The sequence below is a fragment of the Amia ocellicauda genome, chromosome 8, assembly GCF_036373705.1.
Source record: "Amia ocellicauda isolate fAmiCal2 chromosome 8, fAmiCal2.hap1, whole genome shotgun sequence".
In the NCBI taxonomy this organism is placed as follows: Eukaryota; Metazoa; Chordata; class Actinopteri; order Amiiformes; family Amiidae; genus Amia; species Amia ocellicauda.
The window spans coordinates 8294959-8319283 of NC_089857.1; the positions used below are offsets into that span (position 1 = coordinate 8294959).

Below are 24325 nucleotides of genomic sequence, written 5' to 3' on the forward strand. Positions count from 1 at the left end.
GTAATTGTGTCATTTCTCGATGAGAAAGATTAGGCAACATTTAGTCACTTCTAGCCATGATGCTCAATTTATTTACGAATGTACCCTAGTTACTAGGGACCGTTTACGTTGGAGAACAAGATCTATTGTATGCCTGTGTATTTGGGGAAGTAAAACCTGAAATAATGATGAAATTGTCTGTATCCCAAGTTAAAACTCGTGATTTGTCGCCCTCTGGTGTGTAAAAGGTGCAATAGCTTACAGCACCTGGTATTCCCAGGCGGTCTCCCATCCAAGTACTGACCAGGCCCAAGCCTGCTTGGCTTCCGAGATCGGACGAGATCGGGCGTATTCAGGCTAGTATGGCCGTAAGCCAGGGAGGCTGTCCCTGACGCTTTACTTAAAGGGAAGGCAATATCCGTTTCTGCCGATCATACTTACAGTTGAACTGTCTCTCTACTCTAAAGCCCGGGACACACCAGTGCGCCGCAGACAGTCCCTGCTAACACGCCACGTTGTGGCAACGTTGTGGCAACGTTGTGCGTAAGCTGGGGTGCCACTCCAGACCGGAACTATATTTTACAAAACGAACACATTGTCTTGATAATACAGCTGTAATTGAGTGCCTGACACGCCAGTCAAGCGCAATCTTGAGAAGGTGTGCATTTCAGTAAGGATTTCAATTGACATGCAGTATGAAACTGAAAGGAGGTTGCATCACTATGATGCATAACATTGCATGTATTGTATTTTCAAGTGTGTGCATTCATCCTGTTGTCATTTTGTTTTGAAAGCAGAAGAATCATTCAACAGGTTGCTGAGACAAATGTAAACCAGTAAAACATATGAAGAGAAACAAACCTTGAATATAAGTTCAGTTGTTTAAACATTTGACAAACTATGGTGAGGGGGTAAGAAAACACACAAATCCAGCAGCTCCTGTATTTCAATACACCAGAACCCAATATTATTGGCGAGTCGGGTTGTCCATCATCACAGTTCGAGGGCAGGCATCATTTCAGTAATTTCATCCCGTTGCATTCACATCCGTGCCTTGAATGAGATTGAATGTGATCTTTGCTCTCAAGTATGTTCCCAAGTTTTACACTTTCGTGCTTTGCATGAATGGGAATGGAACCGTGTGTGTTGAATGAGGCTCCTTGTGAGCACTGAACTTTGTCCGGTGGAGTTCCTTTTTGTGTTGCTGTAATTGTGTCATTTCTCGATGAGAAAGATTAGGCAACATTTAGTCACTTCTAGCCATGATGCTCAATTTATTTACGAATGTACCCTAGTTACTAGGGACCGTTTACGTTGGAGAACAAGATCTATTGTATGCCTGTGTATTTGGGGAAGTAAAATCTGAAATAATGATGAAATTGCGTGTATCCAAAGTTAAAACTCGTGATTTGTCGCCCTCTGGTGTGTAAAAGGTGCAAAAGCTTACAGCACCTGGTATTCCCAGGCGGTCTCCCATCCAAGTACTGACCAGGCCCGAGCCCGCTTGGCTTCCGAGATCTGATGAGATCGGGAGTATTCAGGCTAGTATGGCCGTAAGCCAGGTAGGCTGTCCCTGACGCTCTACTTAAAGGGAAGGCAATATCCGTTTCTGCCGTTCATACTTACAGTTGAACTGTCTCTCTACTCTAAAGCCCGGGACACACCAGCGCACCGCAGACAGTCCCTGCTAACATGCCACGTTGTGGCAACGTTGTGCGTTAGCTGGGGTGCCACACCAGACCGGAACTATATATTACAAAACGAACACATTGTCTTGATAAAACAGCTGTAATTGTGTGCCTGACACGCCAGTCAAGCGCAATCTTGAGAAGGTGTGCATTTCAGTAAGGATTTCAATTGACATGCAGTATGAAACTGAAAGGAGGTTGCATCACTATGATGCATAACATTGCATGTATTGTATTTTCAAGTGTGTGCATTCATCCTGTTGTCATTTTGTTTTGAAAGCAGAAGAATCATTCAACAGGTTGCTGAGACAAATGTAAACCAGTAAAACATATGAAGAGAAACAAACCTTGAATATAAGTTCAGTTGTTTAAACATTTGACAAACTATGGTGAGGGGGTAAGAAAACACACAAATCCAGCAGCTCCTGTATTTCAATACACCAGAACCCAATATTATTGGCGAGTCGGGTAGTCCATCATCACAGTTCGAGGGCAGGCATCATTTCAGTAATTTCATCCCGTTGCATTCACATCCGTGCCTTGAATGAGATTGAATGTGATCTTTGCTCTCAAGTATGTTCCCAAGTTTTACACTTTCGTGCTTTGCATGAATGGGAATGGAACCGTGTGTGTTGAATGAAGCTCCTTGTGAGCACTGAACTTTGTCCGGTGGAGTTCCTTTTTGTGTTGCTGTAATTGTGTCATTTCTCGATGAGAAAGATTAGGCAACATTTAGTCACTTCTAGCCATGATGCTCAATTTATTTACGAATGTACCCTAGTTACTAGGGACCGTTTACGTTGGAGAACAAGATCTATTGTATGCCTGTGTATTTGGGGAAGTCAAATCTGAAATAATGATGAAATTGCGTGTATCCAAAGTTAAAACTCGTGATTTGTCGCCCTCTGGTGTGTAAAAGATGCAAAAGCTTACAGCACCTGGTATTCCCAGGCGGTCTCCCATCCAAGTACTGACCAGGCCCGAGCCTGCTTAGCTTCCGAGATCGGACGAGATCGGGCGTATTCAGGCTAGTATGGCCGTAAGCCAGGAAGGCTGTCCCTGACGCTCTACTTAAAGGGAAGGCAATATCCGTTTCTGCCGTTCATACTTACAGTTGAACTGTCTCTCTACTCTAAAGCCCGGGACACACCAGCGCGCCGCAGACAGTCCCTGCTAACACGCCACGTTGTGGCAACATTGTGGCAACGTTGTGCGTTAGCTGGGGTGCCACACCAGACCGGAACTATATATTACAAAACGAACACATTCTCTTGATAAAACAGCTGTAATTGAGTGCCTGACACGCCAGTCAAGCGCAATCTTGAGAAGGTGTGCATTTCAGTAAGGATTTCTATTGACATGCAGTATGAAACTGAAAGGAGGTTGCATCACTATGATGCATAACATTGCATGTATTGTATTTTCAAGTGTGTGCATTCATCCTGTTGTCATTTTGTTTTGAAAGCAGAAGAATCATTCAACAGGTTGCTGAGACAAATGTAAACCAGTAAAACATATGAAGAGAAACAAACCTTGAATATAAGTTCAGTTGTTTAAACATTTGACAAACTATGGTGAGGGGGTAAGAAAACACACAAATCCAGCAGCTCCTGTATTTCAATACACCAGAACCCAATATTATTGGCGAGTCGGGTAGTCCATCATCACAGTTCGAGGGCAGGCATCATTTCAGTAATTTCATCCCGTTGCATTCACATCCGTGCCTTGAATGAGATTGAATGTGATCTTTGCTCTCAAGTATGTTCCCAAGTTTTACACTTTCGTGCTTTGCATGAATGGGAATGGAACCGTGTGTGTTGAATGAGGCTCCTTGTGAGCACTGAACTTTGTCCGGTGGAGTTCCTTTTTGTGTTGCTGTAATTGTGTCATTTCTCGATGAGAAAGATTAGGCAACATTTAGTCACTTCTAGCCATGATGCTCAATTTATTTACGAATGTACCCTAGTTACTAGGGACCGTTTACGTTGGAGAACAAGATCTATTGTATGCCTGTGTATTTGGGGAAGTCAAATCTGAAATAATGATGAAATTGCGTGTATCCAAAGTTAAAACTCGTGATTTGTCGCCCTCTGGTGTGTAAAAGATGCAAAAGCTTACAGCACCTGGTATTCCCAGGCGGTCTCCCATCCAAGTACTGACCAGGCCCGAGCCTGCTTAGCTTCCGAGATCGGACGAGATCGGGCGTATTCAGGCTAGTATGGCCGTAAGCCAGGGAGGCTATCCCTGACGCTCTACTTAAAGGGAAGGCAATATCCGTTTCTGCCGCTCATACTTGCAGTTGAACTGTCTCTCTACTCTAAAGTCCGGGACACACCAGCGCGCCGCAGACAGTCCCTGCTAACACGAAACGTTGTGGCAACGTTGTGCGTTAGCTGGGGTGCCACACCAGACCGGAACTATATATTACAAAACGAACACATTGTCTTGATAAAACAGCTGTAATTGAGTGCCTGACACGCCAGTCAAGCGCAATCTTGAGAAGGTGTGCATTTCAGTAAGGATTTCAATTGACATGCAGTATGAAACTGAAAGGAGGTTGCATCACTATGATGCATAACATTGCATGTATTGTATTTTCAAGTGTGTGCATTCATCCTGTTGTCATTTTGTTTTGAAAGCAGAAGAATCATTCAACAGGTTGCTGAGACAAATGTAAACCAGTAAAACATATGAAGAGAAACAAACCTTGAATATAAGTTCAGTTGTTTAAACATTTGACAAACTATGGTGAGGGGGAAAGAAAACACACACATCCAGCAGCTCCTGTATTTCAATACACCAGAAGCCAATATTATTGGCGAGTCGGGTAGTCCATCATCACAGTTCGAGGGCAGGCATCATTTCAGTTATTTCATCCCGTTGCATTCACATCCGTGCCTTGAATGAGATTGAATGTGATCTTTGCTCTCAAGTATGTTCCCAAGTTTTACACTTTCGTGCTTTGCATGAATGGGAATGGAACCGTGTGTGTTGAATGAGGCTCCTTGTGAGCACTGAACTTTGTCCGGTGGAGTTCCTTTTTGTGTTGCTGTAATTGTGTCATTTCTCGATGAGATAGATTAGGCAACATTTAGTCACTTCTAGCCATGATGCTGAATTTATTTACGAATGTACCCTAGTTTCTAGGGACCGTTTACGTTGGAGAACAAGATCTATTGTATGCCTGTGTATTTGGGGAAGTCAAATCTGAAATAATGATGAAATTGCGTGTATCCAAAGTTAAAACTCGTGATTTGTCGCCCTCTGGTGTGTAAAAGATGAAAAAGCTTACAGCACCTGGTATTCCCAGGCGGTCTCCCATCCAAGTACTGACCAGGCCCGAGCCTGCTTAGCTTCCGAGATCGGACGAGATCGTGCGTATTCAGGCTAGTATGGTCGTAAGCAAGGGAGGCTGTCCCTGACGCTCTACTTAAAGGGAAGGCAATATCCGTTTCTGCCGCTCATACTTGCAGTTGATCTGTCTCTCTACTCTAAAGTCCGGGACACACCAGCGCGCCGCAGACAGTCCCTGCTAACACGAAACGTTGTGGCAACGTTGTGCGTTAGCTGGGGTGCCACACCAGACCGGAACTATATTTTACAAAACGAACACATTGTCTTGATAATACAGCTGTAATTGAGTGCCTGACACGCCAGTCAAGTGCAATCTTGAGAAGGTGTGCATTTCAGTGAGGAATTCAATTGACATGCAGTATGAAACTGAAAGGAGGTTGCATCACTATGATGCATAACATTGCATGTATTGTATTTTCAAGTGTGTGCATTCATCCTGTTGTCATTTTGTTTTGAAAGCAGAAGAATCATTCAACAGGTTGCTGAGACAAATGTAAACCAGTAAAACATATGAAGAGAAACAAACCTTGAATATAAGTTCAGTTGTTTAAACATTTGACAAACTATGGTGAGGGGGTAAGAAAACACACAAATCCAGCAGCTCCTGTATTTCAATACACCAGAACCCAATATTATTGGCGAGTCGGGTAGTCCATCATCACAGTTCGAGGGCAGGCATCATTTCAGTAATTTCATCCCGTTGCATTCACATCCGTGCCTTGAATGAGATTGAATGTGATCTTTGCTCTCAAGTATGTTCCCAAGTTTTACACTTTCGTGCTTTGCATGAATGGGAATGGAACCGTGTGTGTTGAATGAGGCTCCTTGTGAGCACTGAACTTTGTCCGGTGGAGTTCCTTTTTGTGTTGCTGTAATTGTGTCATTTCTCGATGAGAAAGATTAGGCAACATTTAGTCACTTCTAGCCATGATGCTCAATTTATTTACGAATGTACCCTAGTTACTAGGGACCGTTTACGTTGGAGAACAAGATCTATTGTATGCCTGTGTATTTGGGGAAGTCAAATCTGAAATAATGATGAAATTGCGTGTATCCAAAGTTAAAACTCGTGATTTGTCGCCCTCTGGTGTGTAAAAGATGCAAAAGCTTACAGCACCTGGTATTCCCAGGCGGTCTCCCATCCAAGTACTGACCAGGCCCGAGCCTGCTTAGCTTCCTAGATCGGACGAGATCGGGCGTATTCAGGCTAGTATGGCCGTAAGCCAGGAATGCTGTCCCTGAAGCTCTACTTAAAGGGAAGGCAATATCCGTTTCTGCCGTACATACTTACAGTTGAACTGTCTCTCTACTCTAAAGCCCGGGACACACCAGCGCGCCGCAGACAGTCCCTGCTAATATGCCACGTTGTGGCAACGTTGTGCGTTAGCTGGGGTGCCACACCAGACCGGAACTATATTTTACAAAACGAACACATTTGTCTTGATAAAAAAGCTGTAATTGAGTGCCTGACACGCCAGTCAAGCGAAATCTTGAGAAGGTGTGCATTTCAGTAAGGATTTCAATTGACATGCAGTATGAAACTGAAAGGAGGTTGCATCACTATGATGCATAACATTGCATGTATTGTATTTTCAAGTGTGTGCAGTCATCCTGTTGTCATTTTGTTTTGAAAGCAGAAGAATCATTCAACAGGTTGCTGAGACAAATGTAAACCAGTAAAACATATGAAGAGAAACAAACCTTGAATATAAGTTCAGTTGTTTAAACATTTGACAAACTATGGTGAGGGGGTAAGAAAACAAACAAATCCAGCAGCTCCTGTATTTCAATACACCAGAACCCAATATTATTGGCGTGTCGGGTAGTCCATCATCACAGTTCGAGGGCAGGCATCATTTCAGTAATTTCATCCCGTTGCATTCACATCCGTGCCGTGAATGAGATTGAATGTGATCTTTGCTCTCAAGTATGTTCCCAAGTTTTACACTTTCGTGCTTTGCATGAATGGGAATGGAACCGTGTGTGTTGAATGAGGCTCCTTGTGAGCACTGAACTTTGTCCGGTGGAGTTCCTTTTTGTGTTGCTGTAATTGTGTCATTTCTCGATGAGAAAGATTAGGCAACATTTAGTCACTTCTAGCCATGATGCTCAATTTATTTACGAATGTACCCTAGTTACTAGGGACCGTTTACGTTGGAGAACAAGATCTATTGTATGCCTGTGTATTTGGGGAAGTAAAATCTGAAATAATGATGAAATTGTGTGTATCCAAAGTTAAAACTCGTGATTTGTCGCCCTCTGGTGTGTAAAAGGTGCAAAAGCTTACAGCACCTGGTATTCCCAGGCGGTCTCCCATCCAAGTAATGACCAGGCCCAAGCCTGCTTGGCTTCCGAGATCGGACGAGATCGGGCGTATTCAGGCTAGTATGGCCGTAAGCCAGGGAGGCTGTCCCTGACGCTCTACTTAAAGGGAAGGCAATATCCGTTTCTGCCGGTCATACTTGCAGTTGAACTGTATCTCTACTCTAAAGCCCGGGACACACCAGCGCGCCGCAGCCAGTCCCTGCTAACACGCCACGTTGTGGCAACATTGTGGCAACGTTGTGCGTTAGCTGGGGTGCCACACCAGACCGGAACTATATATTACAAAACGAACACATTGTCTTGATAAAACAGCTGTAATTGAGTGCCTGACACGCCAGTCAAGCGCAATCTTGAGAAGGTGTGCATTTCAGTAAGGATTTCAATTGACATGCAGTATGAAACTGAAAGGAGGTTGCATCACTATGATGCATAACATTGCATGTATTGTATTTTCAAGTGTGTGCATTCATCCTGTTGTCATTTTGTTTTGAAAGCAGAAGAATCATTCAACAGGTTGCTGAGACAAATGTAAACCAGTAAAACATATGAAGAGAAACAAACCTTGAATATAAGTTCAGTTGTTTAAACATTTGACAAACTATGGTGAGGGGGTAAGAAAACACACAAATCCAGCAGCTCCTGTATTTCAATACACCAGAACCCAATATTATTGGCGAGTCGGGTAGTCCATCATCACAGTTCGAGGGCAGGCATCATTTCAGTAATTTCATCCCGTTGCATTCACATCCGTGCCTTGAATGAGATTGAATGTGATCTTTGCTCTCAAGTATGTTCCCAAGTTTTACACTTTCGTGCTTTGCATGAATGGGAATGGAACCGTGTGTGTTGAATGAGGCTCCTTGTGAGCACTGAACTTTGTCCGGTGGAGTTCCTTTTTGTGTTGCTGTAATTGTGTCATTTCTCGATGAGAAAGATTAGGCAACATTTAGTCACTTCTAGCCATGATGCTCAATTTATTTACGAATGTACCCTAGTTACTAGGGACCGTTTACGTTGGAGAACAAGATCTATTGTATGCCTGTGTATTTGGGGAAGTCAAATCTGAAATAATGATGAAATTGCGTGTATCCAAAGTTAAAAATCGTGATTTGTCGCCCTCTGGTGTGTAAAAGATGCAAAAGCTTACAGCACCTGGTATTCCCAGGCGGTCTCCCATCCAAGTACTGACCAGGCCCGAGCCTGCTTAGCTTCCGAGATCGGACGAGATCGGGCGTATTCAGGCTAGTAGGCCGTAAGCCAGGGAGGCTGTCCCTGACGCTCTACTTAAAGGGAAGGCAATATCCGTTTCTGCCGTTCATACTTACAGTTGAACTGTCTCTCTACTCTAAAGCCCGGGACACACCAGCACGCCGCAGACAGTCCCTGCTAACACGCCACGTTGTGGCAACATTGTGGCAACGTTGTGCGTTAGCTGGGGTGCCACACCAGACCGGAACTATATATTACAAAACGAACACATTCTCTTGATAAAACAGCTGTAATTGAGTGCCTGACACGCCAGTCAAGCGCAATCTTGAGAAGGTGTGCATTTCAGTAAGGATTTCAATTGACATGCAGTATGAAACTGAAAGGAGGTTGCATCACTATGATGCATAACATTGCATGTATTGTATTTTCAAGTGTGTGCATTCATCCTGTTGTCATTTTGTTTTGAAAGCAGAAGAATCATTCAACAGGTTGCTGAGACAAATGTAAACCAGTAAAACATATGAAGAGAAACAAACCTTGAATATAAGTTCAGTTGTTTAAACATTTGACAAACTATGGTGAGTGGGTAAGAAAACACACAAATCCAGCAGCTCCTGTATTTCAATACACCAGAACCCAATATTATTGGCGAGTCGGGTAGTCCATCATCACAGTTCGAGGGCAGGCATCATTTCAGTAATTTCATCCCGTTGCATTCACATCCGTGCCTTGAATGAGATTGAATGTGATCTTTGCTCTCAAGTATGTTCCCAAGTTTTACACTTTCGTGCTTTGCATGAATGGGAATGGAACCGTGTGTGTTGAATGAGGCTCCTTGTGAGCACTGAACTTTGTCCGGTGGAGTTCCTTTTTGTGTTGCTGTAATTGTGTCATTTCTCGATGAGAAAGATTAGGCAACATTTAGTCACTTCTAGCCATGATGCTCAATTTATTTACGAATGTACCCTAGTTACTAGGGACCGTTTACGTTGGAGAACAAGATCTATTGTATGCCTGTGTATTTGGGGAAGTCAAATCTGAAATAATGATGAAATTGCGTGTATCCAAAGTTAAAACTCGTGATTTGTCGCCCTCTGGTGTGTAAAAGATGCAAAAGCTTACAGCACCTGGTATTCCCAGGCGGTCTCCCATCCAAGTACTGACCAGGCCCGAGCCTGCTTAGCTTCCGAGATCGGGCGTATTCAGGCTAGTATGGCCGTAAGCCAGGGAAGCTGTCCCTGACGCTCTACTTAAAGGGAAGGCAATATCCGTTTCTGCCGCTCATACTTGCAGTTGAACTGTCTCTCTACTCTAAAGCCCGGGACACACCAGCGCGCTGCAGCCAGTCCCTTCTTACATGCCACGTTGTGGCAACATTGTGGCAACGTTGTGCGTTAGCTGGGGTGCCACACCAGACCGGAACTATATATTACAAAACGAACACATTGTCTTGATAAAACAGCTGTAATTGCGTGCCTGACACGCCAGTCAAGCGCAATCTTGAGAAGGTGTGCATTTCAGTAAGGATTTCAATTGACATGCAGTATGAAACTGAAAGGAGGTTGCATCACTATGATGCATAACATTGCATGTATTGTATTTTCAAGTGTGTGCATTCATCCTGTTGTCATTTTGTTTTGAAAGCAGAAGAATCATTCAACAGGTTGCTGAGACAAATGTAAACCAGTAAAACATATGAAGAGAAACATACCTTGAATATAAGTTCAGTTGTTTAAACATTTGACAAACTATGGTGAGGGGGTAAGAAAACACACAAATCCAGCAGCTCCTGTATTTCAATACACCAGAACCCAATATTATTGGCGAGTCGGGTAGTCCATCATCACAGTTCGAGGGCAGGCATCATTTCAGTAATTTCATCCCGTTGCATTCACATCCGTGCCTTGAATGAGATTGAATGTGATCTTTGCTCTCAAGTATGTTCCCAAGTTTTACACTTTCGTGCTTTGCATGAATGGGAATGGAACCGTGTGTGTTGAATGAGGCTCCTTGTGAGCACTGAACTTTGTCCGGTGGAGTTCCTTTTTGTGTTGCTGTAATTGTGTCATTTCTCGATGAGAAAGATTAGGCAACATTTAGTCACTTCTAGCCATGATGCTCAATTTATTTACGAATGTACCCTAGTTACTAGGGACCGTTTACGTTGGAGAACAAGATCTATTGTATGCCTGTGTATTTGGGGAAGTCAAATCTGAAATAATGATGAAATTGCGTGTATCCAAAGTTAAAACTCGTGATTTGTCGCCCTCTGGTGTGTAAAAGATGCAAAAGCTTACAGCACCTGGTATTCCCAGGCTGTCTCCCATCCAAGTACTGACCAGGCCCGAGCCTGCTTAGCTTCCGAGATCGGACGAAATCGGGCGTATTCAGGCTAGTATGGCCGTAAGCCAGGGAAGCTGTCCCTGACGCTCTACTTAAAGGGAAGGCAATATCCGTTTCTGCCGCTCATACTTGCAGTTGAACTGTCTCTCTACTCTAAAGTCCGGGACACACCAGCGCGCCGCAGACAGTCCCTGCTAACACGAAACGTTGTGGCAACGTTGTGCGTTAGCTGGGGTGCCACACCAGACCGGAACTATATTTTACAAAACGAACACATTGTCTTGATAATACAGCTGTAATTGAGTGCCTGACATGCCAGTCAAGCGCAATCTTGAGAAGGTGTGCATTTCAGTAAGGATTTCAATTGACATGCAGTATGAAACTGAAAGGAGGTTGCATCACTATGATGCATAACATTGCATGTATTGTATTTTCAAGTGTGTGCATTCATCCTGTTGTCATTTTGTTTTGAAAGCAGAAGAATCATTCAACAGGTTGCTGAGACAAATGTAAACCAGTAAAACATATGAAGAGAAACAAACCTTGAATATAAGTTCAGTTGTTTAAACATTTGACAAACTATGGTGAGGGGGTAAGAAAACACACAAATCCAGCAGCTCCTGTATTTCAATACACCAGAACCCAATATTATTGGCGAGTCGGGTAGTCCATCATCACAGTTCGAGGGCAGGCATCATTTCAGTAATTTCATCCCGTTGCATTCACATCCGTGCCTTGAATGAGATTGAATGTGATCTTTGCTCTCAAGTATGTTCCCAAGTTTTACACTTTCGTGCTTTGCATGAATGGGAATGGAACCGTGTGTGTTGAATGAGGCTCCTTGTGAGCACTGAACTTTGTCCGGTGGAGTTCCTTTTTGTGTTGCTGTAATTGTGTCATTTCTCGATGAGAAAGATTAGGCAACATTTAGTCACTTCTAGCCATGATGCTCAATTTATTTACAAATGTACACTAGTTACTAGGGACCGTTTACGTTGGAGAACAAGATCTATTGTATGCCTGTGTATTTGGGGAAGTCAAATCTGAAATAATGATGAAATTGCGTGTATCCAAAGTTAAAACTCGTGATTTGTCGCCCTTTGGTGTGTAAAAGATGCAAAAGCTTACAGCACCTGGTATTCCCAGGCTGTCTCCCATCCAAGTACTGACCAGGCACGAGCCTGCTTAGCTTCCGAGATCGGGCGTATTCAGGCTAGTATGGCCGTAAGCCAGGAAGGCTGTCCCTGACGCTCTACTTAAAGGGACGGCAATATCCGTTTCTGCCGCTCATACTTGCAGTTGAACTGTCTCTCTACTCTAAAGCCCGGGACACACCAGCGCGCTGCAGCCAGTCCCTGCTTACATGCCACATTGTGGCAACATTGTGGCAACGTTGTGCGTTAGCTGGGGTGCCACACCAGACCGGAACTATATTTTACAAAACGAACACATTGTCTTGATAAAACAGCTGTAATTGAGTGCCTGACACGCCAGTCAAGCGCAATCTTGAGAAGGTGTGCATTTCAGTAAGGATTTCAATTGACATGCAGTATGAAACTGAAAGGAGGTTGCATCACTATGATGCATAACATTGCATGTATTGTATTTTCAAGTGTGTGCATTCATCCTGTTGTCATTTTGTTTTGAAAGCAGAAGAATCATTCAACAGGTTGCTGAGACAAATGTAAACCAGTAAAACATATGAAGAGAAACAAACCTTGAATATAAGTTCAGTTGTATAAACATTTGACAAACTATGGTGAGGGGGTAAGAAAACACACAAATCCAGCAGCTCCTGTATTTCAATACACCAGAACCCAATATTATTGGCGAGTCGGGTAGTCCATCATCACAGTTCGAGGGCAGGCATCATTTCAGTAATTTCATCCCGTTGCATTCACATCCGTGCCTTGAATGAGATTGAATGTGATCTTTGCTCTCAAGTATGTTCCCAAGTTTTACACTTTCGTGCTTTGCATGAATGGGAATGGAACCGTGTGTGTTGAATGAGGCTCCTTGTGAGCACTGAACTTTGTCCAGTGGAGTTCCTTTTTGTGTTGCTGTAATTGTGTCATTTCTCGATGAGAAAGATTAGGCAACATTTAGTCACTTCTAGCCATGATGCTCAATTTATTTACGAATGTACCCTAGTTACTAGGGACCGTTTACGTTGGAGAACAAGATCTATTGTATGCCTGTGTATTTGGGGAAGTCAAATCTGAAATAATGATGAAATTGCGTGTATCCAAAGTTAAAACTCGTGATTTGTCGCCCTCTGGTGTGTAAAAGATGCAAAAGCTTACAGCACCTGGTATTCCCAGGCGGTCTCCCATCCAAGTACTGACCAGGCCAGAGCCTGCTTAGCTTCCGAGATCGGACGAGATCGGGCGTATTCAGGCTAGTATGGCCGTAAGCCAGGGAGGCTGTCCCTGACGCTCTACTTAAAGGGAAGGCAATATCCTTTTCTGCCGTTCATACTTACAGTTGAACTGTCTCTCTACTCTAAAGCCCGGGACACACCAGTGCGCCGCAGACAGTCCCTGCTAACACGCCACGTTGTGGCAACGTTGTGGCAACGTTGTGCGTTAGCTGGGGTGCCACACCAGACCGGAACTATATTTTACAAAACGAACACATTGTCTTGATAAAACAGCTGTAATTGAGTGCCTGACACGCCAGTCAAGCGCAATCTTGAGAAGGTGTGCATTTCAGTAAGGATTTCAATTGACATGCAGTATGAAACTGAAAGGAGGTTGCATCACTATGATGCATAACATTGCATGTATTGTATTTTCAAGTGTGTGCATTCATCCTGTTGTCATTTTGTTTTGAAAGCAGAAGAATCATTCAACAGGTTGCTGAGACAAATGTAAACCAGTAAAACATATGAAGAGAAACAAACCTTGAATATAAGTTCAGTTGTTTAAACATTTGACAAACTATGGTGAGGGGGTAAGAAAACACACAAATCCAGCAGCTCCTGTATTTCAATACACCAGAACCCAATATTATTGGCGAGTCGGGTAGTCCATCATCACAGTTCGAGGGCAGGCATCATTTCAGTAATTTCATCCCGTTGCATTCACATCCGTGCCTTGAATGAGATTGAATGTGATCTTTGCTCTCAAGTATGTTCCCAAGTTTTACACTTTCGTGCTTTGCATGAATGGGAATGGAACCGTGTGTGTTGAATGAGGCTCCTTGTGAGCACTGAACTTTGTCCGGTGGAGTTCCTTTTTGTGTTGCTGTAATTGTGTCATTTCTCGATGAGAAAGATTAGGCAACATTTAGTCACTTCTAGCCATGATGCTCAATTTATTTACGAATGTACCCTAGTTACTAGGGACCGTTTACATTGGAGAACAAGATCTATTGTATGCCTGTGTATTTGGGGAAGTCAAATCTGAAATAATGATGAAATTGCGTGTATCCAAAGTTAAAACTCGTGATTTGTCGCCCTCTGGTGTGTAAAAGATGCAAAAGCTTACAGCACCTGGTATTCCCAGGCGGTCTCCCATCCAAGTACTGACCAGGCCGGAGCCTGCTTAGCTTCCGAGATCGGACGAGATCGGGCGTATTCAGGCTAGTATGGCCGTAAGCCGGGGAGGCTGTCCCTGATGCTCTACTTAAAGGGAAGGCAATATCCGTTTCTGCCGCTCATACTTGCAGTTGAACTGTCTCTCTACTCTAAAGTCCGGGACACACCAGCGCGCCGCAGACAGTCCCTGCTAACACGAAACGTTGTGGCAACGTTGTGCGTTAACTGGGGTGCCACACCAGACCGGAACTATATTTTACAAAACGAACACATTGTCTTGATAATACAGCTGTAATTGAGTGCCTGACACGCCAGTCAAGCGCAATCTTGAGAAGGTGTGCATTTCAGTAAGGATTTCAATTGACATGCAGTATGAAACTGAAAGGAGGTTGCATCACTATGATGCATAACATTGCATGTATTGTATTTTCAAGTGTGTGCATTCATCCTGTTGTCATTTTGTTTTGAAAGCAGAAGAATCATTCAACAGGTTGCTGAGACAAATGTAAACCAGTAAAACATATGAAGAGAAACAAACCTTGAATATAAGTTCAGTTGTATAAACATTTGACAAACTATGGTGAGGGGGTAAGAAAACACACAAATCCAGCAGCTCCTGTATTTCAATACACCAGAACCCAATATTATTGGCGAGTCGGGTAGTCCATCATCACAGTTCGAGGGCAGGCATCATTTCAGTAATTTCATCCCGTTGCATTCACATCCGTGCCTTGAATGAGATTGAATGTGATCTTTGCTCTCAAGTATGTTCCCAAGTTTTACACTTTCGTGCTTTGCATGAATGGGAATGGAACCGTGTGTGTTGAATGAGGCTCCTTGTGAGCACTGAACTTTGTCCAGTGGAGTTCCTTTTTGTGTTGCTGTAATTGTGTCATTTCTCGATGAGAAAGATTAGGCAACATTTAGTCACTTCTAGCCATGATGCTCAATTTATTTACGAATGTACCCTAGTTACTAGGGACCGTTTACGTTGGAGAACAAGATCTATTGTATGCCTGTGTATTTGGGGAAGTCAAATCTGAAATAATGATGAAATTGCGTGTATCCAAAGTTAAAACTCGTGATTTGTCGCCCTCTGGTGTGTAAAAGATGCAGAAGCTTACAGCACCAGGTATTCCCAGGCGGTCTCCCATCCAAGTACTGACCAGGCCCGAGCCTGCTTAGCTTCCGAGATCGGACGAGATCGGGCGTATTCAGGCTAGTATGGCCGTAAGCCAGTGAGGCTGTCCCTGACGCTCTACTTAAAGGGAAGGCAATATCCGTTTCTGCCGTTCATACTTACAGTTGAACTGTCTCTCTACTCTAAAGCCCGGGACACACCAGCGCGCCGCAGACAGTCCCTGCTAACACGCCACGTTGTGGCAACATTGTGGCAACGTTGTGCGTTAGCTGGGGTGCCACACCAGACCGGAACTATATATTACAAAACGAACACATTGTCTTGATAAAACAGCTGTAATTGAGTGCCTGACACGCCCGTCAAGCGCAATCTTGAGAAGGTGTGCATTTCAGTAAGGATTTCAATTGACATGCAGTATGAAACTGAAAGGAGGTTGCATCACTATGATGCATAACATTGCATGTATTGTATTTTCAAGTGTGTGCATTCATCCTGTTGTCATTTTGTTTTGAAAGCAGAAGAATCATTCAACAGGTTGCTGAGACAAATGTAAACCAGTAAAACATATGAAGAGAAACAAACCTTGAATATAAGTTCAGTTGTTTAAACATTTGACAAACTATGGTGAGGGGGTAAGAAAACACACAAATCCAGCAGCTCCTGTATTTCAATACACCAGAACCCAATATTATTGGCGAGTCGGGTAGTCCATCATCACAGTTCGAGGGCAGGCATCATTTCAGTAATTTCATCCCGTTGCATTCACATCCGTGCCTTGAATGAGATTGAATGTGATCTTTGCTCTCAAGTATGTTCCCAAGTTTTACACTTTCGTGCTTTGCATGAATGGGAATGGAACCGTGTGTGTTGAATGAGGCTCCTTGTGAGCACTGAACTTTGTCCGGTGGAGTTCCTTTTTGTGTTGCTGTAATTGTGTCATTTCTCGATGAGAAAGATTAGGCAACATTTAGTCACTTCTAGCCATGATGCTCAATTTATTTACGAATGTACCCTAGTTACTAGGGACCGTTTACGTTGGAGAACAAGATCTATTGTATGCCTGTGTATTTGGGGAAGTCAAATCTGAAATAATGATGAAATTGCGTGTATCCAAAGTTAAAACTCGTGATTTGTCGCCCTCTGGTGTGTAAAAGATGCAAAAGCTTACAGCACCTGGTATTCCCAGGCGGTCTCCCATCCAAGTACTGACCAGGCCCGAGCCTGCTTAGCTTCCGAGATCGGACGAAATCAGGCGTATTCAGGCTAGTACGGCCGTAAGCCAGGGAGGCTGTCCCTGACGCTCTACTTAAAGGGAAGGCAATATCCGTTTCTGCCGCTCATACTTGCAGTTGAACTGTCTCTCTACTCTAAAGTCCGGGACACACCAGCGCGCCGCAGACAGTCCCTGCTAACACGAAACGTTGTGGCAACGTTGTGCGTTAGCTGGGGTGCCACACCAGACCGGAACTATATTTTACAAAACGAACACATTGTCTTGATAAAACAGCTGTAATTGAGTGCCTGACACGCCAGTCAAGCGCAATCTTGAGAAGGTGCGCATTTCAGTAAGGATTTCAATTGACATGCAGTATGAAACTGAAAGGAGGTTGCATCACTATGATGCATAACATTGCATGTATTGTATTTTCAAGTGTGTGCATTCATCCTGTTGTCATTTTGTTTTGAAAGCAGAAGAATCATTCAACAGGTTGCTGAGACAAATGTAAACCAGTAAAACATATGAAGAGAAACAAACCTTGAATATAAGTTCAGTTGTTTAAACATTTGACAAACTATGGTGAGGGGGTAAGAAAACACACAAATCCAGCAGCTCCTGTATTTCAATACACCAGAACCCAATATTATTGGCGAGTCGGGTAGTCCATCATCACAGTTCGAGGGCAGGCATCATTTCAGTAATTTCATCCCGTTGCATTCACATCCGTGCCTTGAATGAGATTGAATGTGATCTTTGCTCTCAAGTATGTTCCCAAGTTTTACACTTTCGTGCTTTGCATGAATGGGAATGGAACCGTGTGTGTTGAATGAGGCTCCTTGTGAACACTGAACTTTGTCCGGTGGAGTTCCTTTTTGTGTTGCTGTAATTGTGTCATTTCTCGATGAGAAAGATTAGGCAACATTTAGTCACTTCTAGCCATGATGCTCAATTTATTTACGAATGTACCCTAGTTACTAGGGACCGTTTACGTTGGAGAACAAGATCTATTGTATGCCTGTGTATTTGGGGAAGTCAAATCTGAAATAATGATGAAATTGCGTGTATCCAAAGTTAAAACTCGTGATTTGTCGCCCTCTGGTGTGTAAAAGATGCAAAAGCTTACAGCACCTGGTATTCCCATGCGGTCTCCCATCCAAGTACTGACCAGGCCGGAGCCTGTTTAGCTTCCAAGATCGGACGAGATCGGGCGTATTCAGGCTAGTATGGCCGTAAGCAGGGGAAGCTGTCCCTGACGCTCTACTTAAAGGGAAGGCAATATCCGTTTCTGCCGCTCATACTTGCAGTTGAACTGTCTCTCTACTCTAAAGTCCGGGACACACCAGCGCGCCGCAGACAGTCCCTGCTAACACGAAAAGTTGTGGCAACGTTGTGCGTTAGCTGGGGTGCCACACCAGACCGGAACTATATTTTACAAAATGAACACATTGTCTTGATAAAACAGCTGTAATTGAGTGCCTGACACGCCAGTCAAGCGCAATCTTGAGAAGGTGTGCATTTCAGTAAGGATTTCAATTGACATGCAGTATGAAACTGAAAGGAGGTTGCATCACTATGATGCATAACATTGCATGTATTGTATTTTCAAGTGTGTGCATTCATCCTGTTGTCATTTTGTTTTGAAAGCAGAAGAATCATTCAACAGGTTGATGAGACAAATGTAAACCAGTAAAACATATGAAGAGAAACAAACCTTGAATATAAGTTCAGTTGTATAAACATTTGACAAACTATGGTGAGGGGGTAAGAAAACACACAAATCCAGCAGCTCCTGTATTTCAATACACCAGAACCCAATATTATTGGCGAGTCGGGTAGTCCATCATCACAGTTCGAGGGCAGGCATCATTTCAGTAATTTCATCCCGTTGCATTCACATCCGTGCCTTGAATGAGATTGAATGTGATCTTTGCTCTCAAGTATGTTCCCAAGTTTTACACTTTCGTGCTTTGCATGAATGGGAATGGAACCGTGTGTGTTGAATGAGGCTCCTTGTGAGCACTGAACTTTGTCCGGTGGAGTTCCTTTCTGTGTTGCTGTAATTGTGTCATTTCTCGATGAGAAAGATTAGGCAACATTTAGTCACTTCTAGCCATGATGCTCAATTTATTTACGAATGTACCCTAGTTACTAGGGACCGTTTACGTTGGAGAACAAGATCTATTGTATGCCTGTGTATTTGGGGAAGTCAAATCTGAAATAATGATGAAATTGCGTGTATCCAAAGTTAAAACTCGTGATTTGTTGCCCTCTGGTGTGTAAAAGATGCAAAAACTTACAGCACCTGGTATTCCCAGGCGGTCTCCCATCCAAGTACTGACCAGGCCCGAGCCTGCTTAGCTTCCAAGTTCGGACGAGATCGGGCGTATTCAGGCTAGTATGGCCGTAAGCCAGGGAAGCTGTCCCTGACGCTCTACTTAAAGGGAAGGCAATATCCGTTTCTGTCGCTCATACTTGCTGTTGAACTGTCTCTCTACTCTAAAGTCCGGGACACACCAGCGCGCCGCAGACAGTCCCTGCTAACACGAAACGTTGTGGCAACGTTGTGCGTTAGCTGGGGTGCCACACCAGACCGGAACTATATTTTACAAAACGAACACATTGTCTTGATAATACAGCTGTAATTGAGTTCCTGACACGCCAGTAAAGCGCAATCTTGAGAAGGTGTGCATTTTAGTAAGGATTTCAATTGACATGCAGTATGAAACTGAAAGGAGGTTGCTTCACTATGATGCAAAACATTGCATGTATTGTATTTTCAAGTGTGTGCATTCATCCTGTTGTCATTTTGTTTTGAAAGCAGAAGAATCATTCAACAGGTTGCTGAGACAAATGTAAACCAGTAAAACATATGAAGAGAAACAAACCTTGAATATAAGTTCAGTTGTTTAAACATTTGACAAACTATGGTGAGGGGGTAAGAAAACACACAAATCCAGCAGCTCCTGTATTTCAATACACCAGAACCCAATATTATTGGCGAGTCGGGTAGTCCATCATCACAGTTCGAGGGCAGGCATCATTTCAGTAATTTCATCCCGTTGCATTCACATCCGTGCCTTGAATGAGATTGAATGTGATCTTTGCTCTCAAGTATGTTCCCAAGTTTTACACTTTCGTGCTTTGCATGAATGGGAATGGAACCGTGTGTGTTGAATGAGGCTCCTTGTGAGCACTGAACTTTGTCCGGTGGAGTTCCTTTTTGTGTTGCTGTAATTGTGTCATTTCTCGATGAGAAAGATTAGGCAACATTTAGTCACTTCTAGCCATGATGCTCAATTTATTTACGAATGTACCCTAGTTACTAGGGACCGTTTACGTTGGAGAACAAGATCTATTGTATGCCTGTGTATTTGGGGAAGTCAAATCTGAAATAATGATGAAATTGCGTGTATCCAAAGTTAAAACTCGTGATTTGTCGCCCTCTGGTGTGTAAAAGATGGAAAAGCTTACAGCACCTGGTATTCCCAGGCAGTCTCCCATCCAAGTACTGACCAGGCCGGAGCCTGCTTAGCTTCCGAGATCGGACGAGATCGGGCGTATTCAGGCTAGTATGGCCGTAAGCCGGGCAGGCTGTCCCTGATGCTCTACATAAAGGGAAGGCAATATCCGTTTCTGCCGCTCATACTTGCAGTTGAACTGTCTCTCTACTCTAAAGTCCGGGACACACCAGCGCGCCGCAGACAGTCCCTGCTAACACGAAACGTTGTGGCAACGTTGTGCGTTAGCTGGGGTGCCACTCCAGACCGGAACTATATTTTACAAAACGAACACATTGTCTTGATAAAACAGCTGTAATTGAGTGCCTGACACGCCTGTCAAGCGCAATCTTGAGAAGGTGTGCATCTCAGTAAGGATTTCAATTGACATGCAGTATGAAACTGAAAGGAGGTTGCATCACTATGATGCATAACATTGCATGTATTGTATTTTCAAGTGTGTGCATTCATCCTGTTGTCATTTTGTTTTGAAAGCAGAAGAATCATTCAACAGGTTGCTGAGACAAATGTAAACCAGTAAAACATATGAAGAGAAACAAACCTTGAATATAAGTTCAGTTGTTTAAACATTTGACAAACTATGGTGAGGGGGTAAGAAAACACACAAATCCAGCAGCTCCTGTATTTCAATACACCAGAACCCAATATTATTGGCGAGTCGGGTAGTCCATCATCACAGTTCGAGGGCAGGCATCATTTCAGTAATTTCATCCCGTTGCATTCACATCCGTGCCTTGAATGAGATTGAATGTGATCTTTGCTCTCAAGTATGTTCCCAAGTTTTACACTTTCGTGCTTTGCATGAATGGGAATGGAACCGTGTGTGTTGAATGAGGCTCCTTGTGAGCACTGAACTTTGTCCGGTGGAGTTCCTTTTTGTGTTGCTGTAATTGTGTCATTTCTCGATGAGAAAGATTAGGCAACATTTAGTCACTTCAAGCCATGATGCTCAATTTATTTACGAATGTACCCTAGTTACTAGGGACCGTTTACGTTGGAGAACAAGATCTATTGTATGCCTGTGTATTTGGGGAAGTCAAATCTGAAATAATGATGAAATTGCGTGTATCCAAAGTTAAAACTCGTGATTTGTCGCCCTCTGGTGTGTAAAAGATGCAAAAGCTTACAGCACCTGGTATTCCCAGGCGGTCTCCCATCCAAGTACTGACCAGGCCGGAGCCTGCTTAGCTTCCGAGATCGGACGAGATCGGGCGTATTCAGGCTAGTATGGCCGTAAGCCGGAGAGGCTGTCCCTGATGCTCTACTTAAAGGGAAGGCAATATCCGTTTCTGCCGCTCATACTTGCAGTTGAACTGTCTCTCTACTCTAAAGTCCGGGACACACCAGCGCGCCGCAGACAGTCCCTGCTAACACGAAACGTTGTGGCAACGTTGTGCGTTAGCTGGGGTGCCACACCAGACCGGAACTATATATTACAAAACGAACACATTCTCTTGATAAAACAGCTGTAATTGAGTGCCTGACACGCCAGTCAAGCGCAATCTTGAGAAGGTGTGCATTTCAGTAAGGATTTCAATTGACATGCAGTATGAAACTGAAAGGAGGTTGCATCACTATGATGCATAACATTGCATGTATTGTATTTTCAAGTGTGTGCATTCATCCTGTTGTCATTTTGCTTTGAAAGCAGAAGAATCATTCAACAGGTTGCTGAGACAAATGTAAACCAGTAAAACATATGAAGAGAAACAAACCTTGAATATAAGTTCAGTTGTTTAAACATTTGACAAACTATGGTGAGGGGGTAAGAAAACACACAAATCCAGCAGCTCCTGTATTTCAATACACCAGAACCCAATATTATTGGCGAGTCGGGTAGTCCATCATCACAGTTCGAGGGCAGGCATCATTTCAGTAATTTCATCCCGTTGCATTCACATCCGTGCCTTGAATGAGATTGAATGTGATCTTTGCTCTCAAGTATGTTCCCAAGTTTTACACTTTCGTGCTTTGCATGAATGGGAATGGAACCGTGTGTGTTGAATGAGGCTCCTTGTGAGCACTGAACTTTGTCCGGTGGAGTTCCTTTTTGTGTTGCTGTAATTGTGTCATTTCTCGATGAGAAAGATTAGGCAACATTTAGTCACTTCTAGCCATGATGCTCAATTTATTTACGAATGTACCCTAGTTACTAGGGACCGTTTACGTTGGAGAACAAGATCTATTGTATGCCTGTGTATTTGGGGAAGTCAAATCTGAAATAATGATGAAATTGCGTGTATCCAAAGTTAAAACTCGTGATTTGTCGCCCTCTGGTGTGTAAAAGATGCAAAAGCTTACAGCACCTGGTATTCCCAGGCGGTCTCCCATGCAAGTACTGACCAGGAACGAGCCTGCTTAGCTTCCGAGATCGGACGAGATCGGGCGTATTCAGGCTAGTAGGGCCGTAAGCCAGGAAGGCTGTCCCTGACGCTCTACTTAAAGGGAAGGCAATATCCGTTTCTGCCGTTCATACTTACAGTTGAACTGTCTCTCTTCTCTAAAGCCTGGGACACACCAGCGCGCCGCAGACAGTCCCTGCTAACACGCCACGTAGTGGCAACATTGTGGCAACGTTGTGCGTTAGCTGGGGTGCCACACCAGACCGGAACTATATATTACAAAACGAACACATTGTCTTGATAAAACAGCTGTAATTGAGTGCCTGACACGCCAGTCAAGCGCAATCTTGAGAAGGTGTGCATTTCAGTAAGGATTTCAATTGACATGCAGTATGAAACTGAAAGGAGGTTGCATCACTATGATGCATAACATTGCATGTATTGTATTTTCAAGTGTGTGCATTCATCCTGTTGTCATTTTGTTTTGAAAGCAGAAGAATCATTCAACAGGTTGCTGAGACAAATGTAAACCAGTAAAACATATGAAGAGAATCAAACCTTGAATATAAGTTCAGTTGTTTAAACATTTGACAAACTATGGTGAGGGGGTAAGAAAACACACAAATCCAGCAGCTCCTGTATTTCAATACACCAGAACCCAATATTATTGGCGAGTCGGGTAGTCCATCATCACAGTTCGAGGGCAGGCATCATTTCAGTAATTTCATCCCGTTGCATTCACATCCGTGCCTTGAATGAGATTGAATGTGATCTTTGCTCTCAAGTATGTTCCCAAGTTTTACACTTTCGTGCTTTGCATGAATGGGAATGGAACCGTGTGTGTTGAATGAGGCTCCTTGTGAGCACTGAACTTTGTCCGGTGGAGTTCCTTTTTGTGTTGCTGTAATTGTGTCATTTCTCGATGAGAAAGATTAGGCAACATTTAGTCACTTCTAGCCATGATGCTCAATTTATTTACGAATGTACCCTAGTTACTAGGGACCGTTTACGTTGGAGAACAAGATCTATTGTATGCCTGTGTATTTGGGGAAGTCAAATCTGAAATAATGATGAAATTGCGTGTATCCAAAGTTAAAACTCGTGATTTGTCGCCCTCTGGTGTGTAAAAGATGCAAAAGCTTACAGCACCTGGTATTCCCAGGCCGTCTACCATCCAAGTACTGACCAGGCCCGAGCCTGCTTAGCTTCCGAGATCGGACGAGATCGGGCGTATTCAGGCTAGTATGGCCGTAAGCCAGGGAGGCTGTCCCTGACGCTCTACTTAAAGGGAAGGCAATATCCGTTTCTGCCGCTGATACTTGCAAATGAACTGTCTCTCTACTCTAAAGTCCGGGACACACCAGCGCGCCGCAGACAGTCCCTGCTAACACGAAACGTTGTGGCAACGTTGTGGCAACGTTGTGCGTTAGCTGGGGTGCCACACCAGACCGGAACTATATTTTACAAAACGAACACATTGTCTTGATAAAACAGCTGTAATTGAGTGCCTGACACGCCAGTCAAGCGCAATCTTGAGAAGGTGTGCATTTCAGTAAGGATTTCAATTGACATGCAGTATGAAACTGAAAGGAGGTTGCATCACTATGATGCATAACATTGCATGTATTATATTTTCAAGTGTGTGCATTCATCCTGTTGTCATTTTGTT

General features: G+C 43.6%; 19 non-coding genes and 2 pseudogenes across 19 annotated transcripts; all 21 read right to left on the reverse strand.

Moving 5' to 3' along the window:
- Positions 1-234: 234 nt before the first annotated feature.
- On the reverse strand, positions 235-353 carry LOC136755956 (5S ribosomal RNA). The gene has a single exon (XR_010818064.1). It is a non-coding gene; the product is annotated as a 5S ribosomal RNA (ribosomal RNA).
- A 1066-nt stretch (positions 354-1419) lies between these two features.
- On the reverse strand, positions 1420-1538 carry LOC136756371 (5S ribosomal RNA). The gene has a single exon (XR_010818460.1). It is a non-coding gene; the product is annotated as a 5S ribosomal RNA (ribosomal RNA).
- Positions 1539-2593: 1055 nt separating this feature from the next.
- Positions 2594-2712, reverse strand: LOC136757898 (5S ribosomal RNA). The gene has a single exon (XR_010819713.1). It is a non-coding gene; the product is annotated as a 5S ribosomal RNA (ribosomal RNA).
- Positions 2713-3778: 1066 nt separating this feature from the next.
- On the reverse strand, positions 3779-3897 carry LOC136757899 (5S ribosomal RNA). The gene has a single exon (XR_010819714.1). It is a non-coding gene; the product is annotated as a 5S ribosomal RNA (ribosomal RNA).
- A 1055-nt stretch (positions 3898-4952) lies between these two features.
- Positions 4953-5071, reverse strand: LOC136757187 (5S ribosomal RNA). Its single transcript, XR_010819227.1, has one exon. It is a non-coding gene; the product is annotated as a 5S ribosomal RNA (ribosomal RNA).
- A 1055-nt stretch (positions 5072-6126) lies between these two features.
- LOC136757052 (5S ribosomal RNA) lies at positions 6127-6245 on the reverse strand. Its single transcript, XR_010819099.1, has one exon. It is a non-coding gene; the product is annotated as a 5S ribosomal RNA (ribosomal RNA).
- Positions 6246-7301: 1056 nt separating this feature from the next.
- LOC136756992 (5S ribosomal RNA) lies at positions 7302-7420 on the reverse strand. Its single transcript, XR_010819041.1, has one exon. It is a non-coding gene; the product is annotated as a 5S ribosomal RNA (ribosomal RNA).
- A 1066-nt stretch (positions 7421-8486) lies between these two features.
- On the reverse strand, positions 8487-8604 carry LOC136757276 (5S ribosomal RNA). Its single transcript, XR_010819311.1, has one exon. It is a non-coding gene; the product is annotated as a 5S ribosomal RNA (ribosomal RNA).
- A 1066-nt stretch (positions 8605-9670) lies between these two features.
- Positions 9671-9779, reverse strand: LOC136757594 (uncharacterized; annotated as a pseudogene).
- A 1066-nt stretch (positions 9780-10845) lies between these two features.
- LOC136757301 (5S ribosomal RNA) lies at positions 10846-10964 on the reverse strand. The gene has a single exon (XR_010819335.1). It is a non-coding gene; the product is annotated as a 5S ribosomal RNA (ribosomal RNA).
- Positions 10965-12019: 1055 nt separating this feature from the next.
- LOC136757769 (uncharacterized) lies at positions 12020-12128 on the reverse strand (annotated as a pseudogene).
- Positions 12129-13194: 1066 nt separating this feature from the next.
- Positions 13195-13313, reverse strand: LOC136756108 (5S ribosomal RNA). The gene has a single exon (XR_010818211.1). It is a non-coding gene; the product is annotated as a 5S ribosomal RNA (ribosomal RNA).
- Positions 13314-14379: 1066 nt separating this feature from the next.
- LOC136756462 (5S ribosomal RNA) lies at positions 14380-14498 on the reverse strand. Its single transcript, XR_010818545.1, has one exon. It is a non-coding gene; the product is annotated as a 5S ribosomal RNA (ribosomal RNA).
- A 1055-nt stretch (positions 14499-15553) lies between these two features.
- Positions 15554-15672, reverse strand: LOC136755865 (5S ribosomal RNA). The gene has a single exon (XR_010817975.1). It is a non-coding gene; the product is annotated as a 5S ribosomal RNA (ribosomal RNA).
- Positions 15673-16738: 1066 nt separating this feature from the next.
- Positions 16739-16857, reverse strand: LOC136757208 (5S ribosomal RNA). Its single transcript, XR_010819247.1, has one exon. It is a non-coding gene; the product is annotated as a 5S ribosomal RNA (ribosomal RNA).
- A 1055-nt stretch (positions 16858-17912) lies between these two features.
- On the reverse strand, positions 17913-18031 carry LOC136757256 (5S ribosomal RNA). Its single transcript, XR_010819293.1, has one exon. It is a non-coding gene; the product is annotated as a 5S ribosomal RNA (ribosomal RNA).
- Positions 18032-19086: 1055 nt separating this feature from the next.
- On the reverse strand, positions 19087-19205 carry LOC136756657 (5S ribosomal RNA). The gene has a single exon (XR_010818725.1). It is a non-coding gene; the product is annotated as a 5S ribosomal RNA (ribosomal RNA).
- Positions 19206-20260: 1055 nt separating this feature from the next.
- LOC136757035 (5S ribosomal RNA) lies at positions 20261-20379 on the reverse strand. The gene has a single exon (XR_010819083.1). It is a non-coding gene; the product is annotated as a 5S ribosomal RNA (ribosomal RNA).
- A 1055-nt stretch (positions 20380-21434) lies between these two features.
- On the reverse strand, positions 21435-21553 carry LOC136756463 (5S ribosomal RNA). The gene has a single exon (XR_010818546.1). It is a non-coding gene; the product is annotated as a 5S ribosomal RNA (ribosomal RNA).
- Positions 21554-22608: 1055 nt separating this feature from the next.
- On the reverse strand, positions 22609-22727 carry LOC136757558 (5S ribosomal RNA). The gene has a single exon (XR_010819550.1). It is a non-coding gene; the product is annotated as a 5S ribosomal RNA (ribosomal RNA).
- Positions 22728-23793: 1066 nt separating this feature from the next.
- Positions 23794-23912, reverse strand: LOC136757260 (5S ribosomal RNA). The gene has a single exon (XR_010819296.1). It is a non-coding gene; the product is annotated as a 5S ribosomal RNA (ribosomal RNA).
- Positions 23913-24325: the final 413 nt, after the last annotated feature.